The sequence below is a fragment of the Camelus dromedarius genome, chromosome X (assembly GCF_036321535.1).
Source record: "Camelus dromedarius isolate mCamDro1 chromosome X, mCamDro1.pat, whole genome shotgun sequence".
NCBI classification, from domain to species: domain Eukaryota; kingdom Metazoa; phylum Chordata; class Mammalia; order Artiodactyla; family Camelidae; genus Camelus; species Camelus dromedarius.
The window spans coordinates 91,860,413-91,882,584 of record NC_087472.1 but is presented as its reverse complement, the minus strand read 5'-3'; the positions used below and the strand labels follow the sequence as shown (position 1 = coordinate 91,882,584).

Sequence of the window (22,172 nt, the reverse complement as noted above, 5' to 3'; positions counted from 1 at the left end):
ACGATATTATTTGAGAAACATACAGAAGAAAGTGATTCATTGGTTACATCTAGAGGAGTGAGGCCAAAACATGGAACATAGGTAGGACCTCTACTCTTTATCTTATACCTTTCTTAGCTGTTTGGATTTGTTTTACCATGACCATCTGATTTGGCATGTCACATACTCCATAAATGTGTATGTATACACATACATATGGAATACATGCATGTACATATATGTCATATATACATATATATACACACACACACAACTTTGTGGTACCTATCATTAAAGAAGTTTTAATATAACTAAGGAATAAGAATGTTAAAAATGGAGGAAAACTTCAAGATCCAAATAACTTCATAGTGTTTCGATTCTGCTTTTTTCTTTCTTTTCTGCCACTTTCTATTCCACTTATCAGCTAACTTCATTCCCTCCTGAGAATTAAGGGAAGCAGCTTCTGTAATCAATGGGAAACTTGTAACTGGGAACAAGGCCATAACTTTAAATCAGCTGGTATCCACTGAAACTAAATACTGGAAATGAGCAATGATTGCAAAATAGTCCCAGCCCACTCCCCTTCATGCATCCAGGCTGCAGTGATTGGGGTACAAAGAGTGAAGAACTTTTTGAATAAGGCAATGCTTACTGTGGAATAAAGGAATACTAACCAAAAACCTGATTCTAACTAAAGTGAAGTAGGGGTTCCTACTACTTCCATCAAATCCATTCTGCCCCAGGAAAAAAGTGATGAGTTGCTCTTAACTATGCTAACAGCATTTCAATAACCTGACTGTTTTCAAAAATACAGATCATTAAATTGTATTTTACTATTTACCAACTTCCACCATTTAGAAATCAAGGATTATACGCTTATCCCAAGTTTACCTAGTTTTAGCCATCCCAGGATTCCAATCCATAGTTTTCTCATAAATTCTGCCCGTTCTTTAGAGGCTTGTATATAATTTCTAGGCATATGGGTCTTCAAACCCTCATGATTACTCTGATCCACTCAAGATAGCCCAGGTTCCAGCTGGGATTGGGTGTTGCACTCATGCTGAAGGCCCCACCCACCGCCTCCAGTATCTCAGATGTGTTTCCTTCTGTCACAGCAGGTAAAACCCAGAGGTTCTTAAGCCTGCTATGTGCCTAAGTCATTCGGAAGGCTTATTTAATGAATAGATTCTTGGTTTCTGGGCTACAATGATACAGAGCCAGGTTTGAAATCTCTTCTCTTGGTTCGTTGCTTCTGAGTCCTGTGTCTTGGAGCACCACCAAGGCTGCCTTACTGCCAGCCTCCTTCTGACAAAGGGGTCCCTACTTTCATCATGTGTAACCACTCTTTTTATAAATAAGCTGCCTTCTATTCCTTTAACTCCCAGTTTCCTTTTTATGAACTATTCAAATGAACTCATTAAAAATAGTATAAAAGATCACAGCACCAATAGAACAAATGTCAGACCTTTGCTTTAGGCCAGATTTTCCTCTATTCCCTGAAGAAGCTCTAAGCTTCCAGACTCTTGATTCAGGATAAGTGTCCTCCTTTTCCAAATGGCCGTCAGCAGAGACTGAAGTGTAGTCACCATGATTATCCACTGAAAAGGCTTTTTAGTCCAAACTAAACTTTAGTCTTCAGAGGCTCTGAGGCTCAGGATTCTATGACCCTCCTCTGGTAAGTCTCATTCAAATGGATTTGTTGGTGATGTCCTTGATGGATATTGTTATATTCATGGAGATTTTAAGTAGGGGACTTATGTTCACTAAGAACTACCCACAAGGTTGTTATACACACTCTTAGGAATGAATAGGAGGCTCAGGTTAAAATAAAAATCTTCACTTAAGAGCTTTAAGTTTGGCTGATTGGTTTAAAATATAAGTCGCAACACCCATGAAAATATTCCTCAGTTATCCTACAGTTTCCATAGAAGGTTATGATTTTTTAAGTACAAAGGAAATGAGTATAATAACAGTATAATGTATCTTAAAAGACTTTATCCTGGAGCTAGTGAAGATTTGGAAAGTTTTTTTATTAATTGTAGGTGACTATTAATACTGTTTCACAGAGTTTGCTAGACATAGAAAGCCTTTGTTAAGTAATTTTACGCATACCTCATACTCTTACAGATTTGAAACATAATGTAGGGAGGTAGTCCATCAGGCAGAGTTGCGAGTGTTTGCACTGATCTAGGCATAGTTGCTTATAGATGCTGAAAGTGTTAAATTTAATATTGTGGCTTTGATTACTTACCACGTTTTCTTTTCTCATCAAAAGTGTTTTAATATAGTTGCCTAGATTTGGGTTCTAATTTACCTGTCTTAGATAGACTCTTACGTAGGTATACAATTCCTGTTTTAGTATTGAGAAAGATATATTACTGTTAAGTAGTTCCTGAAAATAGAACAGCATTTTATAGTTCTCTGGCATTGAAAGTTTTTTGTTTATTTGTTATCTTGTTTGCTTATTTGTCTGTGAATGTGCATAAAGTTCATCCTCATAGGACACAGAAAAAAATATCTTGTGTTTCCTTATGGATTTAATATCTGAAACTCTTATACTATCATTAAGGATGTCCCAGGAGTCCTTGGAGGTAAAGTAATAGGGTGTATAGTTCATAAATTTTTATTTAGGTGCAACCCTTGCTTGCATATAAGTTTACAGTCTGGTAAAGAGATTAAAAAAGACATAATGAACTTGAAGAAATGGATTGAATTTAGATGGTATCTGGAGGATGTAGCAAGGGCTTGCATGGCCACTTGGTAAGATGATGGAGGGAAATGATAGAAATACTTAGGAAAGTTTTTCTGGATGGGCTGGATCAAGTCTGTGTTCTAAACAACAGCCATGGAATGACAGGTAAAGCGAAATTGGAGATGGGAAAAAAATACTTGAGCAAAGAGGATGGCAAGAGGGTGTGTGTCAGGATGAAATGCATCAGAACAGGGCAAAGCAGTGGGGAGCCTTCACCTCAGTAGGCAGCACTTGCTCTTTCATTCTTTGGACAGCTTAACCTTCAGTTCAGTATTTTTGTAGACTAATAGAGAATGAAAGGAAACAAGACAATCTATTTAATAAAAAAGCCTAGAAACATTGGGTGTGTAGAAAGATAACATGATGGTGTGAAAATTAAGTATAGGGATTCTTGTTAGCAGAATACTAGTTTGTTTTATCAAGAGATAACTTTTCACCGTGGTCCCTAGTGGGCACCATATTTGTTATGGCTGTGTATCATTATTTTTACTAGTGCTAACACCCACCATTTATTGAGCCATTATTTTCTGTGCTAATTTACAATGTGCTAAGTACTTTATATACCTTGTTTATACATTTAATCCTCGTAATAAACCTAGGAGTTAAATATTCTTACACTTAGTTTTGCAAATGAGAAAGTTAAAATATTTGAGAGGTTAAATGAATAACTTACATAAGGTCAAGGGGATAATAAATGGTATAGTCCTATTTAGATATAGATTTAGCTGACGCAGGGGCCTTGATTCCAACTATATAAGCTTTAGAACAGGGATTGCAAGTTGATGACTGGAGCACCAAAATCAGCCTGGGGACCTGCTTTGTTCAACCTGCACAGTGTGTTTTCAGAGAATCTGAATACACATTTTTATAGAGCAGACTGTTAACTGGAGTCACCATGCATCATTGCTTTAAAGCATCCTGACATTTAAGATTTCAGTTTCTTGTTTAAGGTTACAAGTCGAATATTCCCCCAACTTTACCTAATATTCATATATATGTATATATATAAACTAGCACATATATATATATATATAAACTAGCACAACACATATTTAAATAAATTTCCATTATTTATGCTAAAGAATGCAAGGAGGAAATATTTGGGGGAAATATTATGACATTCTTAACTTATCCAGGAACACTGATTTTGCAATCTTGAGGTGACAAATTTCCAAAGATTCTTCCTTTCTGATTTCACATCTTGCTCTCCATGAACAGACACAGCCAGAAGGATTCCCTTCTGTAATCCCCGTCCGTATGCCTCTGCCAACCAATTAATTGCTCATTAATGCATCATCCTAGGTGTTAATTTGTTGACAGACAGACACATTTAAGAAAGAGGTTTTGAATACTGTCCCAGTGGCCCTACCTACTCTGAAACATAGGGAAAACCATAATCACAGTGAATTCAGTGTCAAATTTCTTGTCTCAAATATGTAGTTCCAACTACTGTGATAATTTTTCATCGATATTCTATAGTAACCATATTTGTATTTTATTTTATATTATTATCCACTATGGACCTGCATTTTGTTTTTTGAAAAAAGACATTCTGAGGGCAGTGGCTATTTTTTAAAAATTCATTCTGTCTTTCCCTAAAGCTAGTAAACCCATTAATATTCAAATGTTTATAAAATTATTTCATTTTTCTAAAAATCTATAATAAAGCTATTAACTACAGAAAGAATGATTGAAAATTCATTTGATATGACCATTGTTTTTAATACAGGAAAAGTGGTTTTCACGTTTTTAGCACATAAAAACAATTTTTAAATCAATTAAATTCTATCTAAATATTATGATAATAAAACCTTACTAATGGTATGTTAATGTCTTAAACAGAATGGCTTATTTTCTTTTTTTAACATTTTTTTATTGAGTTATAGTCATTTTATAAAGTTGTGTCAAATTCCAGTGTAGAGCACAATTTTTCAGTTATACATGAACATACATATATTCATTGTCAAATTTTTTTTCACTGTGAGCTACCACAAGATCTTGTATATATTTCCCTGTGCTATACAGTATAATCTTGTTTATCTATTCTGCATATGCCGTCAGTATCTACAAATTTTGAACTCCCAGTCTGTCCCCTCCCACCCCACGTCCCCCTGGCAACCACAAGTTTGTATTCTATGTCTATGAGTCTGTTTCTGTTTCGTATTTATGTTTTGTTTTTTATAGATTCCACATATGAACGATCTCATATGGTATTTTTCTTTCTCTTTCTGGCTTACTTCACTTAGAATGACATTCTCCAGGAGCATCCATGTTGCTGCAAATGGCGTTATGTTGTCGGTTTTTAGGGCTGAATAGTATTCCATTGTATAAATATACCATCTTTTCTTTATCCAGTCATCTGCTGATGGACATTTAGGCTGTTTCCATGTCTTGGCTATTGTAAATAGTGCTGCTATGAACATTGGGGTGCAGGTGTCTTTTTGAGGTAGGGTTCCTTCTGGATATATGGCCAGGAGTGGAATTCCTGGGTCATATGGTAAGTCTATTCCTAGTGTTTTGAGGAATCTCCATACTGTTTTCCACAGTGGCTGCACCAAACTGCATTCCCACCAGCAGTGTAGGAGGGTTCCCTTTTCTCCACAGGCTCTCCAGCATTTGTCATTTGTGGACTTTTGAATGATGGCCACAGAATAGCTTATTTTCTTTAAACCTTTTGCTACTTTATTGTCATCAGATAAATCATCAATGTTTCAGTTGCTGCTTTTCAAATTCCCAGTAGGACAATCATGTTTGTTCTGACAAACAACTCTAGATTTTCATTTCTGTTAACTCACATAGACAAAAAAGATACCAGAAAGCAGCACAAATCTCCCAACACCTTCCTGTAATGTTATAACTCATATATAAAATAATTAACATTTTCTAGTATCATATTTTAACCAGATCACAGATTCCTAACCCAGGATTCTTGGGTTTATGAATGAATTTCAAGGGGCCCTTTCATCAGTTCTTTGTAACCCAAAGAAATTTAACCTTGACTTGGAGGAAAGAAATTAGAGGTTATTAAGATGAGTCTTATTCATTGAAATGTCCCTTTTACCTAATTTGAATAAGAGCTAGTTGTGTGAATTAAGCTGCTATTATTCACTCTCAGCATTTAATAGCGGAGAAATCTCTTTTCTGAGCATGTTTATTTATTCTTTAACTTTCTAATAAAGATTTATTGAATGAATGTCTACTGTGTGTTAGGTAATGTTCACCAAAACAGGGAAGTCAGAAAGATGAGCGGTTTAGGGATAAAAATGACAAATCAAAACCAGTTTATACTGTATAGCACAGGGAGCTATATATTCGATATCTTGTAGTAGCTTACGGTGGAAAAGAATATGAAAATGAATATATGTATGTTCATGTATGACTGAAGCATTGTGCTGTACACCAGAAATTGACACAACATTGTAAACTGATTATACTTAAATTAAAAAATAAAAAAGGAGAAAAAAAAAGATGACAAATCAAACTGCTGACATGTTGAGTGTGAGATGCTTGTGGGAGATCCAGGTGAAGATGTTCATGCAGGAGAGAAGCCCAAGCCAAAAACTTAGATTTGGAGAGCAGTAAAATGGGGGCGGTAAAGACATTAAGGTCGTTGATATATATGAACCCATCCATGCATGCATAGTGTGAGAGGAGGGCTAAAGATAGAAACAACCAACATAGAATACATATACATACATACATATGTCTATACGTATAACTTTATTTATTGGCAGGGAATTGGTTTACACAATTATGAGGATTGATTAAGCAGTCTCCTCATGTCTATCTCTGCACACAGTGCTGAAACCTGAAGTTCACAGGCAGGAAGTCAGGAAGGGAAGATAATAAGCGAGATAGAACCCAATAAGCACAAGCTAGACTTGCAGTCCACAGGGCAAGCAGTCAGCTGGGAAGAGCCTGAGCAGACTTGAACTCCACTAGGATGGACTGAAACCCATGTCAAGTTCTTGTTGCCTCTGACCTTACCAAAAAGAATGAGCCAGGGTCCTTTACCATAGAGCTAAATACACACATCTCTGCAGGAGTCAGAGACGTTGGAGGAAGATCCAGGGGAAAAGAGCAATTGCAGGCCTAACTGCTACTCTATGTCAAGTAAGTCAGCATATCAGCAACAATGCACACACGCACACACACACACACCCCAGAATGGCTGCTACCTCTTTTCTGTGCCTCCACAAGTGTGAGAGACTCTCTCGTAGCCTACCCTAACTGGACACATACAGGTAAACGGAATTCTGGAAAATTCAGTTCCGCCTAGTCAAGTCAGCACATTACAAAGCTGTCACAATGTGCAGTCTCAAAGATGGCAAGCCATGCTGGGTGCTAGGATAAAGAGTCTAGTAATCATTGTGCTTCATGAACGTACTGGCACTTGGAGCGTAAATGAAGGAAGTAATGTAGAAATCAGAGGGTGGCATAAAAAATTAGCTTGTTTACCCTCATAACTGTTCCAAGGGCATTGCTCACATGTATGTATACAAATACTCAATTTATCTCTCTCCTCTCTCCCATCCCAAATAGTCATTCCAATATTGTCCACTTTCCACTTTTTTCAGGCAATATTTTCCTAAAATGAATAGTCTTGATTATTAGAGTGAGACTAGAAGGCTCTCTAAAAATTTTAAGAGAGTAGATGAACAAATGGAAGTGACAGTGTTGGCTTAAATAAAGGATAAAGTATAAATACTGTTCACACCTCTTCTTTGGCTCTCCAAAAAGAGCAAGTTTTGCTACAGGGAATGATCTCGCTTATTGTTGGGGAAAAAAAATGAGTGGAAGAGTTTCATTCCTACTGTACCAAACCCCTGTTTTTTGGAGTAAGATGTTGATGAAAAGGGAAGAGCTAGTCCAACAATAAACACACGTTCAACAAAGCTGATTTTAGAGGGAGGAGGGTATAGTTCAGTTGTAGAGTGTGTGCTTGGCATGCACAAGGTCCTGGGTTCAATCCCTGGTACCTCCACTGAAAATAATAGCTAATAACTAAATAAACGTAATTACCTCCCCCCCAAAAATAAAAATTTTTAAAGGCTGATTTTAAAATTTTATTTGTGTTAGAAAAACCTATAGTCCCTAGCTATAGATGAGAAAGATGTCTCTTCTAATACTTATGTTAATGCTGTGATTCCAAGGAGTATTACTAATTTATAGTCTTTACAACTCCACTTTCCTCAGCACATTTAGAGTCAAAGAGCTGCTCTTGATTGAAGGAGAATTGTTTCTCCAAGAGCCTTCAATGACTATAGACTCTTAGGGAAAAGAGATAGTGGAGGAAGATGGTGTATGATCTGCTCAACTATCTTAAAGTACAATATATGATAACTTTATAATCTTTTTTAAAATTGAAATATAGTCAGTTACAATGTGTCAATTTCTGGTGTACAGCACAGTATCCTAGTCATGTATATACATACATACATCTGTTTTCATATTCGTTTTCATTAAAGTTTATTACTATGATGACATTTTAATGCTATTACTTTTTCCCTAAATTATAAAAGCACTGTATAAGCTTTGGAAAACAAAGACAAATACAAAGAAGAAAGAAGTAACCAAGATGTGTCAAAAGTGCTTTAAAGTTTCATCTGTGGAATCTTAAGAGCCTCTCTCTTACTTCAAATGAGAAAGAAAGCATATCTTCTGACTAAATAGTGTTAGAAAAAAAGTACTAATTAAATAATATTTTAGCATTGCAATTATCTGCTCACAAGAATCTGGTTATGTTTAATACCTTTATTACTTTTGTCTTAATTTTTGCTATTTTTTTTTTTACTGTATGATGGTCATGATCATGATAAATTAAAAGTATCAGATTGATCAAATTTATCAGATCAATGAGTGTTCACATTACTGGTGTTCTCCAGATAGAATACCAGTAATATTCATCTTTAAGGAATGATACAAGTGGTCATTTTCCTAAAGACAGGAAGGCTCAGTTATTTTAATTTACTTCTGTAACTTTCCACCTAGAGAGTTGAACATAAATTAAAAATCACAGAATAATAGTGATAGACACAAAAATAGGCTTCAGAAAATCATATACCTTTTTAGGTAAGAAAGCTGTAAAGATATTCTCAAGCGATAACCTTTATTAGATGCTGACACGTCTCAGATGCTACTTTACAATCTCTTTTATTGAAGACATCTTGATGGTTATAAACCTTCTAGATCAGTGTCTCATAAGCCTTGCGTAAGGCGGTTGTGATTAAAAATCACATGGAAAACCTCCCAATTGCTCACAGAAAAGTAACCAGTCTACCTGGTATAGGAGTATGTATTATGAGTTTTAATAAGATGCTGGTTTAGTTTAAGGGCCAGGAGTAAAGATAACACCATCAGGGAGAATAGTTATAGAAAGTGTTACTGGGGACCCCAGAAGGAAGGAAAAAAATAAGAATAATGTCACAGCTTCTCAAGAAATTGGAGATTTAGAGGCAGTAAAAATATTTTTAAGCATGGGGAGAAAATGTCTTATGAACCTGACGTTCCATGGTCAGGAAAGAGGCATGAAAGTTAAAATAGCAGGGTTCCTTTCAGCTGATTTTAAAGACACCAATAGTAGAATAGAATGAGAAGGGAGATACAGATTCCAAAGAGAAGTAACATGGCTTTTTCAAGAATGAAGAGAACTGAAAGAAATAGCTGTGTCATAGACTGGAAATGAAAATAACAGTGAGGTTTGGGTTTGTTTTTTTTTTTTTCTCAAGTACTGAAAGTATCTCTGAATGCTATCAACTTCTGAAACTTTTCCTGATTAACTCAGCACAGAAAATTCCCTCCCATTTTGAACTTCAATTGTTCAAACTGCTATCATTTCTCCTTCCAGCAAATTGGGGGGGAAAAAAAGTAGGCTTCATAGTATATTTTAAGCTCAGGATCTGTCAGAAGCATTTTACTAAGGCACTGTGGCGGAAAGACAAGCAGAGGAAAGCACTATATGAAACACCAGCAGTTACACTGAGTGCTTTTAATATAACGCTGACCAACAAAAGCCCTTCTAGGCAGGACAAAGAAAACACAAAACAGTGAGTTCCCTGAATGTTCATTTACATTTTAAATAATAAACATTATGCATGAGTTATCATTATGTCCTACGTGAGCCGTATTTTACAAGCTTATAAAACTTCCTAAAGAATATTTCATTAACCTTGAAAGCCACATAAATCTAAGGATTATGGTTTATATATTTTAAAAGACAAGAAAAGCAAGCTCTATGCATATCCACATTATCTCTTAAGACCTTGAGTGTTAGGAAACTTAGGGGGAGAGTGTTTCATTAAAATGCAGATATAGCAAAATGTAATTGGAACTGGACCTTTCATTTTAGTGCAGCCAGTCCATGTAAGAAGCAACAAAACATCCTTTTTAAGTCACAGGTTACTATATTTGTTTTAGAACAGATGCTATTGACTATGTTATCCCTAAGTAAACCAAGACCTAGGTAAATGCCTTAGAGTTTTCCTTCTGTTAAAGCTTCCTTTCTTAAAAGGAGACTCGTTCCTAATGTCATACTTTCCTTCTCAAAGTGATCATCTGTATGTAGTTTTCTGTTTCTGCATTTCTTAGATAGGTACTGTGGGAAATTATTAGAGGATTAGCCAGGGGTAAATGTGGTTCTTGTCTACATCTCTAAGTGGATCAAATTAGTTAGTATAGTGACATGAATTTTATCCTGCCACACTGCAACCTGGGAGAAAAGGTGAAAAAAGTACATTCTGGAAGTACTGATTGGGTAACAAAGGGACCCCAAAATACAATGTTTTCAGTAAATTAGAAGTGTATTTATCTCATTAAATAGACCAGTACTGAGAAGTCCAGACTGGTGGGATGATTTTGTTTCATTATGTCATTCAGGAACCCAGATCTCTTCTATCTTGCTGCTCTATCATTTTGTCTTCATATATATGATAAAAGCCAGTTCATTGACATGTGTTCTTTCCAGCCTATAGGAAAAGGAAAAATAAAGTCCAGAGCATGAGGCTTCATCATAAAGGAGGTGACTGGGAAATTGTACACATCACTTCACACATCTCATTGGCCTGATCTCAGTCATTGGGCGGTATCTACCTGCAAGGGAAGCTAGGAAAGATAGTCTGTAGCTGGGTAGCCATGTGCCCAACTAAAACTTTGGGGGTTATATTACTAAAAGGAAGAGGGATAATAGACACTGGGAGGATTTGTTGGTCTCTACCTCAATAGGTATCAGCCAGGGTTTGGAAATGATGGATTAAGCACAAAAAAGATGAAGGCAGTATCAGGACAGGGTCTACTCAAGAGTACATAGCAACCTATATGTAACACTTACATTTGAATAAGCTGTTGGGGATATTTTAATACCCTTCACCACAACCACCAGTAACCCTTTCTTTCTTCCTCCTTTAATTTTTCTATCCTTCTCATTCTTCCTTTTCGTATTCCTATTTCTCATCTCCCTCTGTTATTTTTTTTCTTGTTTCAACTGCTTTTGATACTGAGGTCTAAAGAATTTGCTGATCGCTGACCACAGATAAATGCTTTATCTTTGTATGTTAATAGCTGATTTAAATATACTTGGAGTCTGAAAATGGAATAATTTACTTTAAAAATGTGAGAATTGGGAAGGATGAGAAAGCATCTTGAGAGTTAAAAGAATCAATGAGAGATTTAGTACAGTGACTGTAATTAATGGAGCAAAAAGTAAAGGAGATGTCTTATCAAGGTGCAATCACAAAAATTTGAGATTAGTTAAGGCCTGCAACAAAAACCTAAAAATAACTGCATTACCAAAATAAGTCTACTTTGTGATGATTCAAAGCAATTTTAGAAATGAATAAAATTATAAACAATTCTGATGGCTTTGGCAGAAAGCAAACCACAAGTTTCTTTTTCTATCCACTTTTTCAGCTGATGGGCAAAAATGGCCTTACTTCCCTGTGTGCTTAAAAATGGCTAGGATAGTGAATTTTGTATTATGTGCATTTTAACTCAATAAATACCCCCAAAATGGTTCTATTTCCTCTCCATCATCACCAAGAGTTTTTGAGTAACCTTTTTGAGCAAGTCCATTTCCTAGCAGTTAAACATTTTCCACTGAGCAGTTATCAGTTTCCTACTTCTTTTATCTAATACCCATTCTCAACACTCAGATGCAACATCACACCTCCCAAGGGTGAGGTCATCAGGTGGCACCAGATGTTAACTGATTCTTGATGAGTTCCCTTCTTCAGCTTGGTGTATGTTGATTGTTGTAGATGCTGTCTGGGAGGAAGAAATTTTCCTCTGCTCTTCTAGGCTCTTCTGTCTAGTCTAAGAATTAAATTGACATGAGACAGATTAACAGGAGAAGATCAAACCCAGGAGAATGGAATAACTCTCCAAAATGGACAAAACCCTGGCCTTAAACACCATCTTCAGCTAAAGACAAAAGAGGATGTTGGGGTAGTGGTTTGGAACTTGAAAGGGGAGGAATGCAATTCATATGAAGATAGAAAAGCAAATGTTTTGTAAATAAATGTTTGCCGGGCCACTCAGAGAAAATGGGACACAGAGTAGACTCTCATCTTTAGGTCCTGCCTAAGATCTCCCCTACTACACCTTACTCATTCTCTTTGCAGATATCTTTGTTGATAACTCTATTCTAGAACAGGCCCTCTATCTAAATTCTTTTATGTAGTTAGGAAGAAAATCAAAAATTTTTGATGAGTCTTTTGGGCCTTGATTGTTTTCAGCTTGAAATAATCAGCATGCCAAAAAGACATTTTGAGGTGGCAAGTTTTGCTCCCCTATAATGCCATAAACTTTTGTATCATGCAGATAGAAGACAGCCATCAAGAGCTGCAATTTGAGTCCTTACAAGAATCCTCAAACCATCTAAAAGCAATGCAGTAATAATATTCCCATTTTGTACACCTTTCTCTTTCAAGTGAGTGAGATTTCCTCTCCATTCTGAAGGGGTTCTACTACTGCCTCTCTTCATGTAATTCATGTGGGAAATATCCCCAATAATTCATTCACGTTGCAGTATGCAGCCCTCAAGTTCCTGAAGGGCATAATTTGGCCTCACTTGATGCGTGAACTTCTAGTCATCACTTACAGAAAGTTAAATCCCTTTGGGAGTTTGAGATTTACATATGTTAGCCACTATATATAAAAGTAGTTTTTTTTTAAAGTTTCTTCTGTATAGCACAGGGAACTATGTTCAATATTTTGTAATAACCTTTAATGAAAAAAATAGGAAAATGAATATATGTATGTATATGCATGACTGGGACATTGTGCTGTACACCAGAAATTGATACATTGTAATTGACGGTACTTCAGTTAAAAAAAGAAAGAAAAATTAAATCCCATCATAATATAGTATCAGTAGTAATAGTAATAAGTGCTAACAATTTGTAAGCACTCATTCACCATAGCTACTATGGATGTATAATAGCTTATTTAACTCCAAATTATTTGTGATTACTTAAATCTCCTTGCAGTCTATTGGCCAGCCAAATAAGTTGTTTTGTCCTTAAAATCTACAGAAGCATGTTGTAAGATAGTATAAAATACATCTCATAAAGAAATCTTACACTACAGCTGAATTATGGTTAGCAAATTTTAAAGTGCATGTCTTGTTTTGCTGTGATTTTGTTCCCTTGAAATTTGAGCAGACGTTGTTACATCCGGCAGGAATAACATCCTCAGCTATGAGCTTAATATAACCTATCCCTTCCATTTCTTTCCTTTCTTTTGGTATCCTTAGATAAATCTCTGATTTTCGAAGAACTCTCTGTGGTTAGATACTGGCAACTATTACATGTCAAAAGTCCTAATATTTATTTGGGTAAAATGTCTTGATCAAGCTCCAAGGCAACTTTGTCTCTGTGTGTGTGTGTGTGTGTGTGTGTGTGTGTGTGTGTGTGTGTGTGTGTGTGTGTGTGTGTGTGTGTGTGTGTGTGTGTGTGTGTGTGTGTGTGTGTGTGTGTGTGTGTGTGTGAGAGAGAGAGAGAGAGAGAGAAATTCTTCATTTCTGAATAAAGCTTTCTGGAAGAGGAGCCATTCAGTATAACTAATAACAAAAGATAAATATGTTTGGTAAACCACTTTGCTTTTATCTTAAATGGAGGGTCTTCGACAAAACATTTATCTTTACTGTGACTGTACAGTAATTTTAATATCTATGATTAATGATGCAAATGAAATTAAAATCCCCCTACCATTCAACATCTTATTTAAGAACAAAATGCTGACTATTTCCTAATTCCGACTAGTAAGATCTCTGGATGCTGATGCTTTTTAATTAGGGAAGAAATTTTCTTTTAATTTGAAAAAAAAAAAAACAGTTTTTCATTTTTCAGCAAGTTAGAGAGTGTCCTCTAGTGGAGAGACACTCTCTGCTGTCAGCAGTTTTAGAAATGGCCAAATGATACCTAATTAGAAGAAGGTTGCACTAAATAACAAGTGTCCCTACTGCTGATTGGAATCCACTGGTTGAAGAGAAAATGTATTATTTTTCCTCTAAGCCCCCCTCACATCGTGGCCTACTTGAAAACCTGCCATATGACAAGCATTGTTCTCATTTTAGATAACAAATGATTTTTTATGATCAATTTTAGAGTGCTTCCTTCAGAACCTGGTAAGATTGAGCTGACAGTGCACCTTTCTGCCAAAAAGGCAGCAGAAGCATTTAGTGCAATTTATGAAAGCTTTTACAGATATCAACTTGAGACAGCAAGAATACCATTATCTTCAGGACTCCAGCCCTGGCTGACTGATAGATTTGATGTGTGTCGCTCTCTAGATCATAACTTAAATTTTTCTGTTATTATTTGAAGGAAAACAAAGAAACAAAATTGAGGGGGAAATTAAATTAATGTGTCTCTTCTCTGTAACCTGTAGAATTCTAATGCTAATTTCCTGTATTTCTGGTTAAGTGTAGTAAGTAGTATTAGCGTTATCACCTGGGTATCAGAGATCAGACTGGAGGTGTTTTTTCAATATATAAATAGAAGAGGATAAGGAAGAGCTTTTGGTGCTTGACTCTCTGAATCATTTGCTAGGCTTGCCTTATCAGAAACTGCATGTTACAGCAAATTAGAGGCCAAAAAATAGAAAAGGTGGATAGTTTCTCTTGATAACAAGTTAAATAGTTTGGACTTAAATAGAGTAAAGATAAAATTGTAGTGCTGATTCTGATATTTGAAAAAAAGAGGAATAAGGAGAGTGTCCATATAATTCTTCAGTAGGCAAACAAATGTCGAGACAGAACGTGTATGTATGAATATCTTCTGTGTGACTTATTTTAATGGCAATAATAAGCAATGAGGCTAGCATTGTATTCCTGTTAACAGTTTTCAGAAAAATGTGTACCATCATGACTTTCATGTTATTAAAATGAACACTTGTTAAAGAATTTTTGCTCATATGATACAAGGAAACAGGCAGATGTTATGACCAGTTCAAAGGTAAAGTCAAAATAGCAGATTAAACAGAGTGGAGAAATGGTGAGATAAATTCCAAGTAGGAACAAAACTGATTTTTTTCCCTGGACTGAGGGGCAGTGGGGGGTGGGGGGTTGCAGGGCGAGGGAATCAGATGGCGAATTAAGTCAAATCACTACCAGATGTAAGAGAATTTACATATCAGTTACCTATGATTCACAAAGAGTCGAAAATAGCTCAAAGACCGTGAAACAGCTTAAATCTGATAACTCAGAAGGGCGTACAATAGATAAATGAGTAGTTTTCCACTGAAACATAAATGTTTTTTCCTACATTCCTTTGGAAAGGTAATATATTTCTGTAGCTTGGATTGGGTCATCAGTGACCCAGTTGTACAATATACTTCTTGCCTCTCTACCTACCACTGTCCTTAATATGAACCCTCTTTCCTCTTCCCCAGATTCCCTGTCTTTGTTTCCTGCTTAAGAGTCCTGACTGAATGTTTTTCAATCTTGTTGCTTTTCGCAGCCCCAGTTCCACTTTAAACAGAGTCCAGGGTAAAAAGAAATAGTTCCAGACAGTTAACTCTAACCACTTGCATGAAAATCACCTGGCAGTGCTTGTTAAAAATTAAAATCTCTGGAACCCTCCACACTTGCTGAGTCAAACTCTGGTTTTGGGTGGGGGGTAAGTTTTTTGACAATAAGTTTGAGACTCAGTGGCTTAAGTAAGAAAAAATACATAACGTCTGAAGGCATGTTCATCTAAACTAAATGATATTGTAGAAGATATAAGTATAAAATAAAATCTGACATGACAGTGGAAATTTACAAGAAAGAAACAGGTTAGCAGTTGCATTAGGAGTTGCAATACGAGTAACCTTTCCTCTAGTTTCTATCAAAACCTGGCTATGATTATTTTCAAGTTGAATATCTGGAATATTAATCTGTTAATGGCCTTTCTATGTACTATGCTGTGTCCTTTTATTGTTTTTCCTTTTAAATTGGAAACATACTCAGATACATATTAGATAACAAACACAGTAAAGAAAAATTCATGATCATGCTCTATTGTCTCAGTTTCCTTTGTATTTTCCATTCTACTGAAGTTTTGCTAATTATATATTCAAATCTGTCAATCATGAAGTTTCTTGTTATTTCTAGGCTCTAAAGAATGGTTTTTCATTCACAGATTTATAAAATAATATATTTTCTCCTAAATAGTGTCTATGTTTTATAATATTTAACTAGTTAATAAATGCCAATTTTTTGTTGTATTGTATGAAACTAATTTTTGTTTCCAGATCAGAATTTAATTCTGATAACTCTTGCCTGGGGCTAAGTCTGGTACAATCTCTGAGCATTTATATTAACTTTTTGTTTAAAATATTTTTATTTTTAAACATTTGGAAATAACTCTTCTCAGTTTTTCTTAAAAAGCATAAGCCTTCAATAATTTATTCAGTTCCTATGAATTCTCAGCTAAAATTATAAATACATCACAGGGTCTGTAACACAACAGTGGGGAAATAAGCATTTTAGGTATGATGTTGTTAATTACGTTCTGTGATTTAATAAAAGCTCTTTTATCTTGATAGTGTTTTTATAATTTTGAACAACACTGGTTATTATTCAATTAATTATATATAATAATAAATTTGGGGTTTAATATTAATGGTAAGAACCACAATGAAATACTACTTCACACTCACTAGAATGGCTATAATCAAAAAGACAGATAACAAGTGTTGGCAAGCATGTGGAGAAATTGAAATTCTCACACATTCCTGTTGAGGATGTAAAATGGTGCATACAGCCACTTTGGAAAACAGCTTGGCAACTCCTCAAAGATTTAAACATACAATTATCTTATGATGAAGCAATTCTACTCCTAGATATATAACCAAGCAAAGTTAAAACATACGTCCACACAAAAATGTGTACAGGAGTGTTCAAAGCAGCATTATTCATGATAGTCAAAGAGTGGAAACAACTCAAATATCCATCAGCTGATAGATACACAAATGTGAGTATATCCATACAATGGAACATTATTTAGCCATGAAGTATTGATACATGCTGTGACATGGATGAACCTTAAAAACATTAAGCTAATCAAACAAAACCAGAAACAAGGCCATATATTTTATGACTTCACTTAAATAAGATATCCAGAATAGGCATATCCATAGAGACAGAAAGTAGAAGCACATGAGTGGTTGCCCAGGGCTACGTTTGGGAGAAAATGGCTAATGACAGCTAACTGGTTCAGGACTTCTTTTGGGGATGGTGAAAGTGTCATAAAGCTGATTGTGCTGCTGGTTGGGCAATTCTGTAAATATACTGAAAACCATTGAGGTGTACATTTTAAATGGATAAATTCATGATATGTGAAATATACCTCAATAAAAGTATTAAAAATAGGAATGCAACATCTTTGAAAAACAATTTTATGGAAAATGGCGTGCTGGTAAATGTTTAACAATTGGTTCTCCAAGTGTAATTTTGACATAGGTGGGTGATATTTTCATTTATATTGGCAAATAAGAGTAGCACATTGGAGATATATGTCAGAACTTTATTTATTGATCAGTGATGTAAGCAAATTATTTGCTGAATTAGGTAATAATTTTTGGATACCAGAGGAATTTTTTTTATGTTTGTCCTATTACCAATATAACAGCTATAGATATGACACACTTAAGCTTAATCTGCATTATTAACATTTTCTCCATATTGTCTAAAGTATAAGCAATCAACAAAACAGTAAATCATAGCCTGATTTGTAGCATTTGGCAATTTGTGAGGTAAGTACTCCCACCATGGTTGATCTCAAGCTACCAACATAATCTCCCTAAATGTGCATTTAGGAAGAGCTATGCAGTAATATACTATTAAATGGTATTTCTGCCATTCAGATACTATAGATGAATAATACAGCGAAATAGGTGGTTTAGAGTTTTGGGTATCTGTTAACCTTTATTTTTAATATAGTCTAATTAATTATAAGTTTCTATAATTTTTAATACTGACTGCATATTTAACAACCTGCTTAAAGAATTTCTGAAAACATAGTCTTTGACTCTTACAAGCTGGTATGAACCAGCTCCAGCCCACAAGCGAATTAACATCTGAATAAGGAGGCTTTGCATTTGCAATGTTGAAGGCTAGTTTACAAGATAGACTTGGCCTGTTGAGATAGACTGTAGACATACAACCTTTAATTAACGAAGCTTTGGAAAAAAAGGAACGAAGGGAAAATACACGCACAAGGGCTATTAAGCAAGTTATTCACTAATATGAAATTATTATTGGGTTGCTCATATATTCAAGACAGTGTAAAGGGTCCTAGTAATATACAACGGTAGTTACAGATATAATTTCTGTCTTTGGAGAATAAATATTCTAGTCACTGAACTAGACATGCAATCAAACCAAATACTGTAAGGAATATATTATGATAAAGTACAGATGTGTTCCAAGAGGAGAAAAGACAGAATGACTGACTATTCCTAGAAAAACCAAGGCAGTCTTTTGGAAGAGGTGCTATTTGAGTTGGGATTTAATGGATGAGGAGTAGTTCACTAGGTGGAAATCAAGAGAATTCTAAGCAAAGAATGTAACATTAAAAAGCATGAAAATATCAAATGGATCATGGATGGAGTTCTCTGAAAACTCAGATGCTGAAAACCTGTTATGTCTGTTACGTAAGTGGCATGTCCTGCTTCATCAGCCCAAGGTATAAACTCAGTCATGCTATTTTTTATTTTCCTAATTCCCATTTCCTAATCGCCTGATTAACTTTCTAAATAAAATTTCCCAATTATATTTTCCCAGTTTTCCTACTTGTGCTTATTAATCTCTGTCGGTCCTTATTGGATGGAAATGCATCATCTCTCCCTAGGCCCCACCCTATCTCATGGTTTTCTATCAACTCCTGGTTTTTATTCAGCCTCAGTGGAAGGGATGATGGTTATTTCTGCTTTCAAACAAAGGTAACACATAGTCAGGGTCCAAAGTCATGGCTCTTAACAAACACTCATGTAATTAGCCACCATTTCCCAAATGAAAAGTACTGGATGGACACAGCTTTCTTCCCCAACACTTAAGCAGTTGGGTAGTCCCAGAAGAGCCTAGCTTCACCTGGCTTTCTCTCAAGATTGACTCCACTGGGTTCCTAGTGTTCCTTCCTGAAAAATAGTGCTATGCATAAGAACGAGATTGGTACCTTTTGCTCAGCCCCACAAATAGGTATAATTAAGAGAAATGACTCACAAAAAATTCACAGAACAGATCTATACTCAAGTTGACTTTCTATCCTGATTGTTTTGAGAAGCAGCTGGCAACTCCTTAATCTGTCTGTCTCTCTCCCCTACACACATACAGTGATACATACAAATTCTAAAAATAAAAAATACATTCTCTACCTTATCAGGCTTCCTGTGTAATCTCTGCTTGGAGAGACTTCCTGTTATCACATTGATAAAAAGCACAGTGATCTGTAGTCACTACTATCACCTATGATTTTTCCTTTTAAGAAATTATGTGGAAATAATTCTGTCTTTGCAGTGACTACTCCATATGTGGTCACAAAGTATTGTAAAATTCTTAATCCTTCTTCATTCTCTCTGATCCAATCCCAGTTTTGCAAATACAGTAAGAGTGATTTCTTTAGACTGCAGATGTGATTATGTCAGTCTCCTACTGGAAATCTTCCCCTAGCTTAGCATTGCCCTTAAATGGAAGCCCCAGATCTTCAACATGGCCTACACAGAAGATTAAGGCCACCACTGCTTTGATCTCATCAGTGCTCTATTCTCCCCCAAACCCTCCACCTACTTCCACCCCCCACACACAGTTTAGCTTCAGCCACTCTGAAGTTACATACTTCCTCCGAAGTTCCCTGGCTTCTCTCACTCATGCTCTTTCCTCTCTACCTGAAGTCTTTTCTATTTTTCCCTCCACCTTCCATGAACACCATTCTAACCACAGCAAGCCCAACCCAATTCTGGATAGAGTTCCCCTAATGGCAGATACTCCCAGCTCAAGCTCAAAGCAAAGTAGTCAAAGACCAGGTGAGCAAAGATGATTGAAAAGGGGAATCATTTCTTATTTGGGTGCAGGAGCCATTTACTAGGTGTGGCCACACAAGGCCAACAGATGAGAGAAATGAAGAATGAAGTAATGGAAAATTACTTGGTCTGGGAAGGAAGGAAGAAGAGAAGAGAGATAAATTCAGGTCCCAGTGAGGGATTCAATTGACTTCTCTGCTAAAGAATGCCAGGCTGAGTTGCTAATGATATGATCATTATTTTTAAGTCCCCATATTTAGTAAAACTATAATGGAAAATTAGGTAATTTCTGGAGTTTTCTATGTATGAGTTCCTATCATTAACTCCTACCTAAAAGCTAAAACTTGATCCCTTAAAACACAGATTGTGTAAATTATTCATATGTAAAAATTGTTAACTCTGTAATATATGTTGATTCTGTTAGCATATGATGTTCACCATCACACCATGTAGTATTGTGGGATTTAGTATTGAATTTATTACTTTTTTGACACGATAACAGGTAGTTCAGTTGCATAAAAGCTAGTGTTCTTATAGAAGTGGAAGAGCAAAGACTATTGGACTTAAACTTGTTTTGTAACATTGGATTGACACGTCCCATAGAAATCTGTGGTTTCCAATCAGTAAGACTGAAATTCAGTTATCTGTTGTGTAATGTAAATATTCTCCAAGGGAGGGGGATTCCATGTTAAAAGATTTCGAAAATGTTTATGTATAAAAATTAATAATAAAGGAACCTATTTAGAGCTCCATTTTGCCTCTTAGAAGTTTGTAGACATTTTCTGGACTTTTGTCTGGTTACTAATGATGACTATTGTGTATAGAATCAAAGTCCATGAGAAATCACTTTCTTGGAGAACATTCAGACATAAACAAGGATAAGGTAAAAAGAGAAAGCTGTATCATGCCATCTTATAAATATTAGAAGAGCAATAATTTATTTATGAACTACTCTTATACAATGAACATACTTAGCATAATAATATTATTTTTATTCAATAAAAAATTTTCTTATTGTGGGACTTAGAGAACAGAGTTTACATATAGGTTTACCCATGCCCGGACTTCAAAAGAGTGCACCTGTAAGTGCATTATGGTTTTCCCTAGGTTTATATTGTAGAATCACTCACCTGTCCCTGAGAGTTCCCCTGAGCTAGTCCAAGCTAAAGTAGGCCCTTACAGGTCTCTATCCCATCCCGCATTTATAGCTCTACTTGGAGGCAGTGAGATCTTAAAACTGTAATAGTACGCGAGTATTTCAGTTCTCAAATACTGTCTAAGGCTTGGGGAAACCAGGTGTTTGCAAAATTGCATGACCTGTCCAGAAATACACCTTATTTTTTGTAGGCGTTAAATTCTTCCACCTTTTGGTCAGGGACCTCCACTTACCTTATTAAGTAATCAACCAATCTGTATTCACCATTGCAGTGCTCTCTCTTGAGCAGCATATTGAAAGAAACTTACCTCCACAGTAATATTAATGATTTTACATCTAATAAACATCCCAAATATTTATTCTCATGAGTTGGTCATTCGTATTTTAATGTGCTTTTCTACTTGAGCATGTGTTGGTTTCCTTAATTAAAATATTGTTCCTTATATGTAAAAATACTTTAATAACTTTTTTAGGGGATCGTTGATTTAGAGTTCCATTTCTTTCCCATTGAAAATTTTTGTTCTATTTCCCACATTCAGGACTGAGAAACATCTTCTACCTGCTTTATAAAATCTTATATTATCAACATTATGAGCTGTCTGATATCATGCTTTGAGAAGGGCACACTACCTCTGTGGTATCATTCCCAATGATTTATAACCTCTGTCTAATCATGTGGAAACTTCGGGCAAACCTAAATGGAAGAACCTTCTATAAAATAACTGACCCATCTTCTTCAAAATCTTATAAGTAATTCTGATTCCATTAAAAAAAAAAAGCTATCAAAAG

The 22,172-nt window shown here is 35.6% G+C and overlaps 1 protein-coding gene across 2 annotated transcripts in view; it reads left to right on the top strand.

Annotated features, from left to right (window-relative positions):
• The window catches only part of IL1RAPL1 (interleukin 1 receptor accessory protein like 1), a 1,149,826-nt gene that overhangs the window by 1,082,739 nt on the left and 44,915 nt on the right, over positions 1-22,172 (top strand). The window lies entirely within an intron of this gene.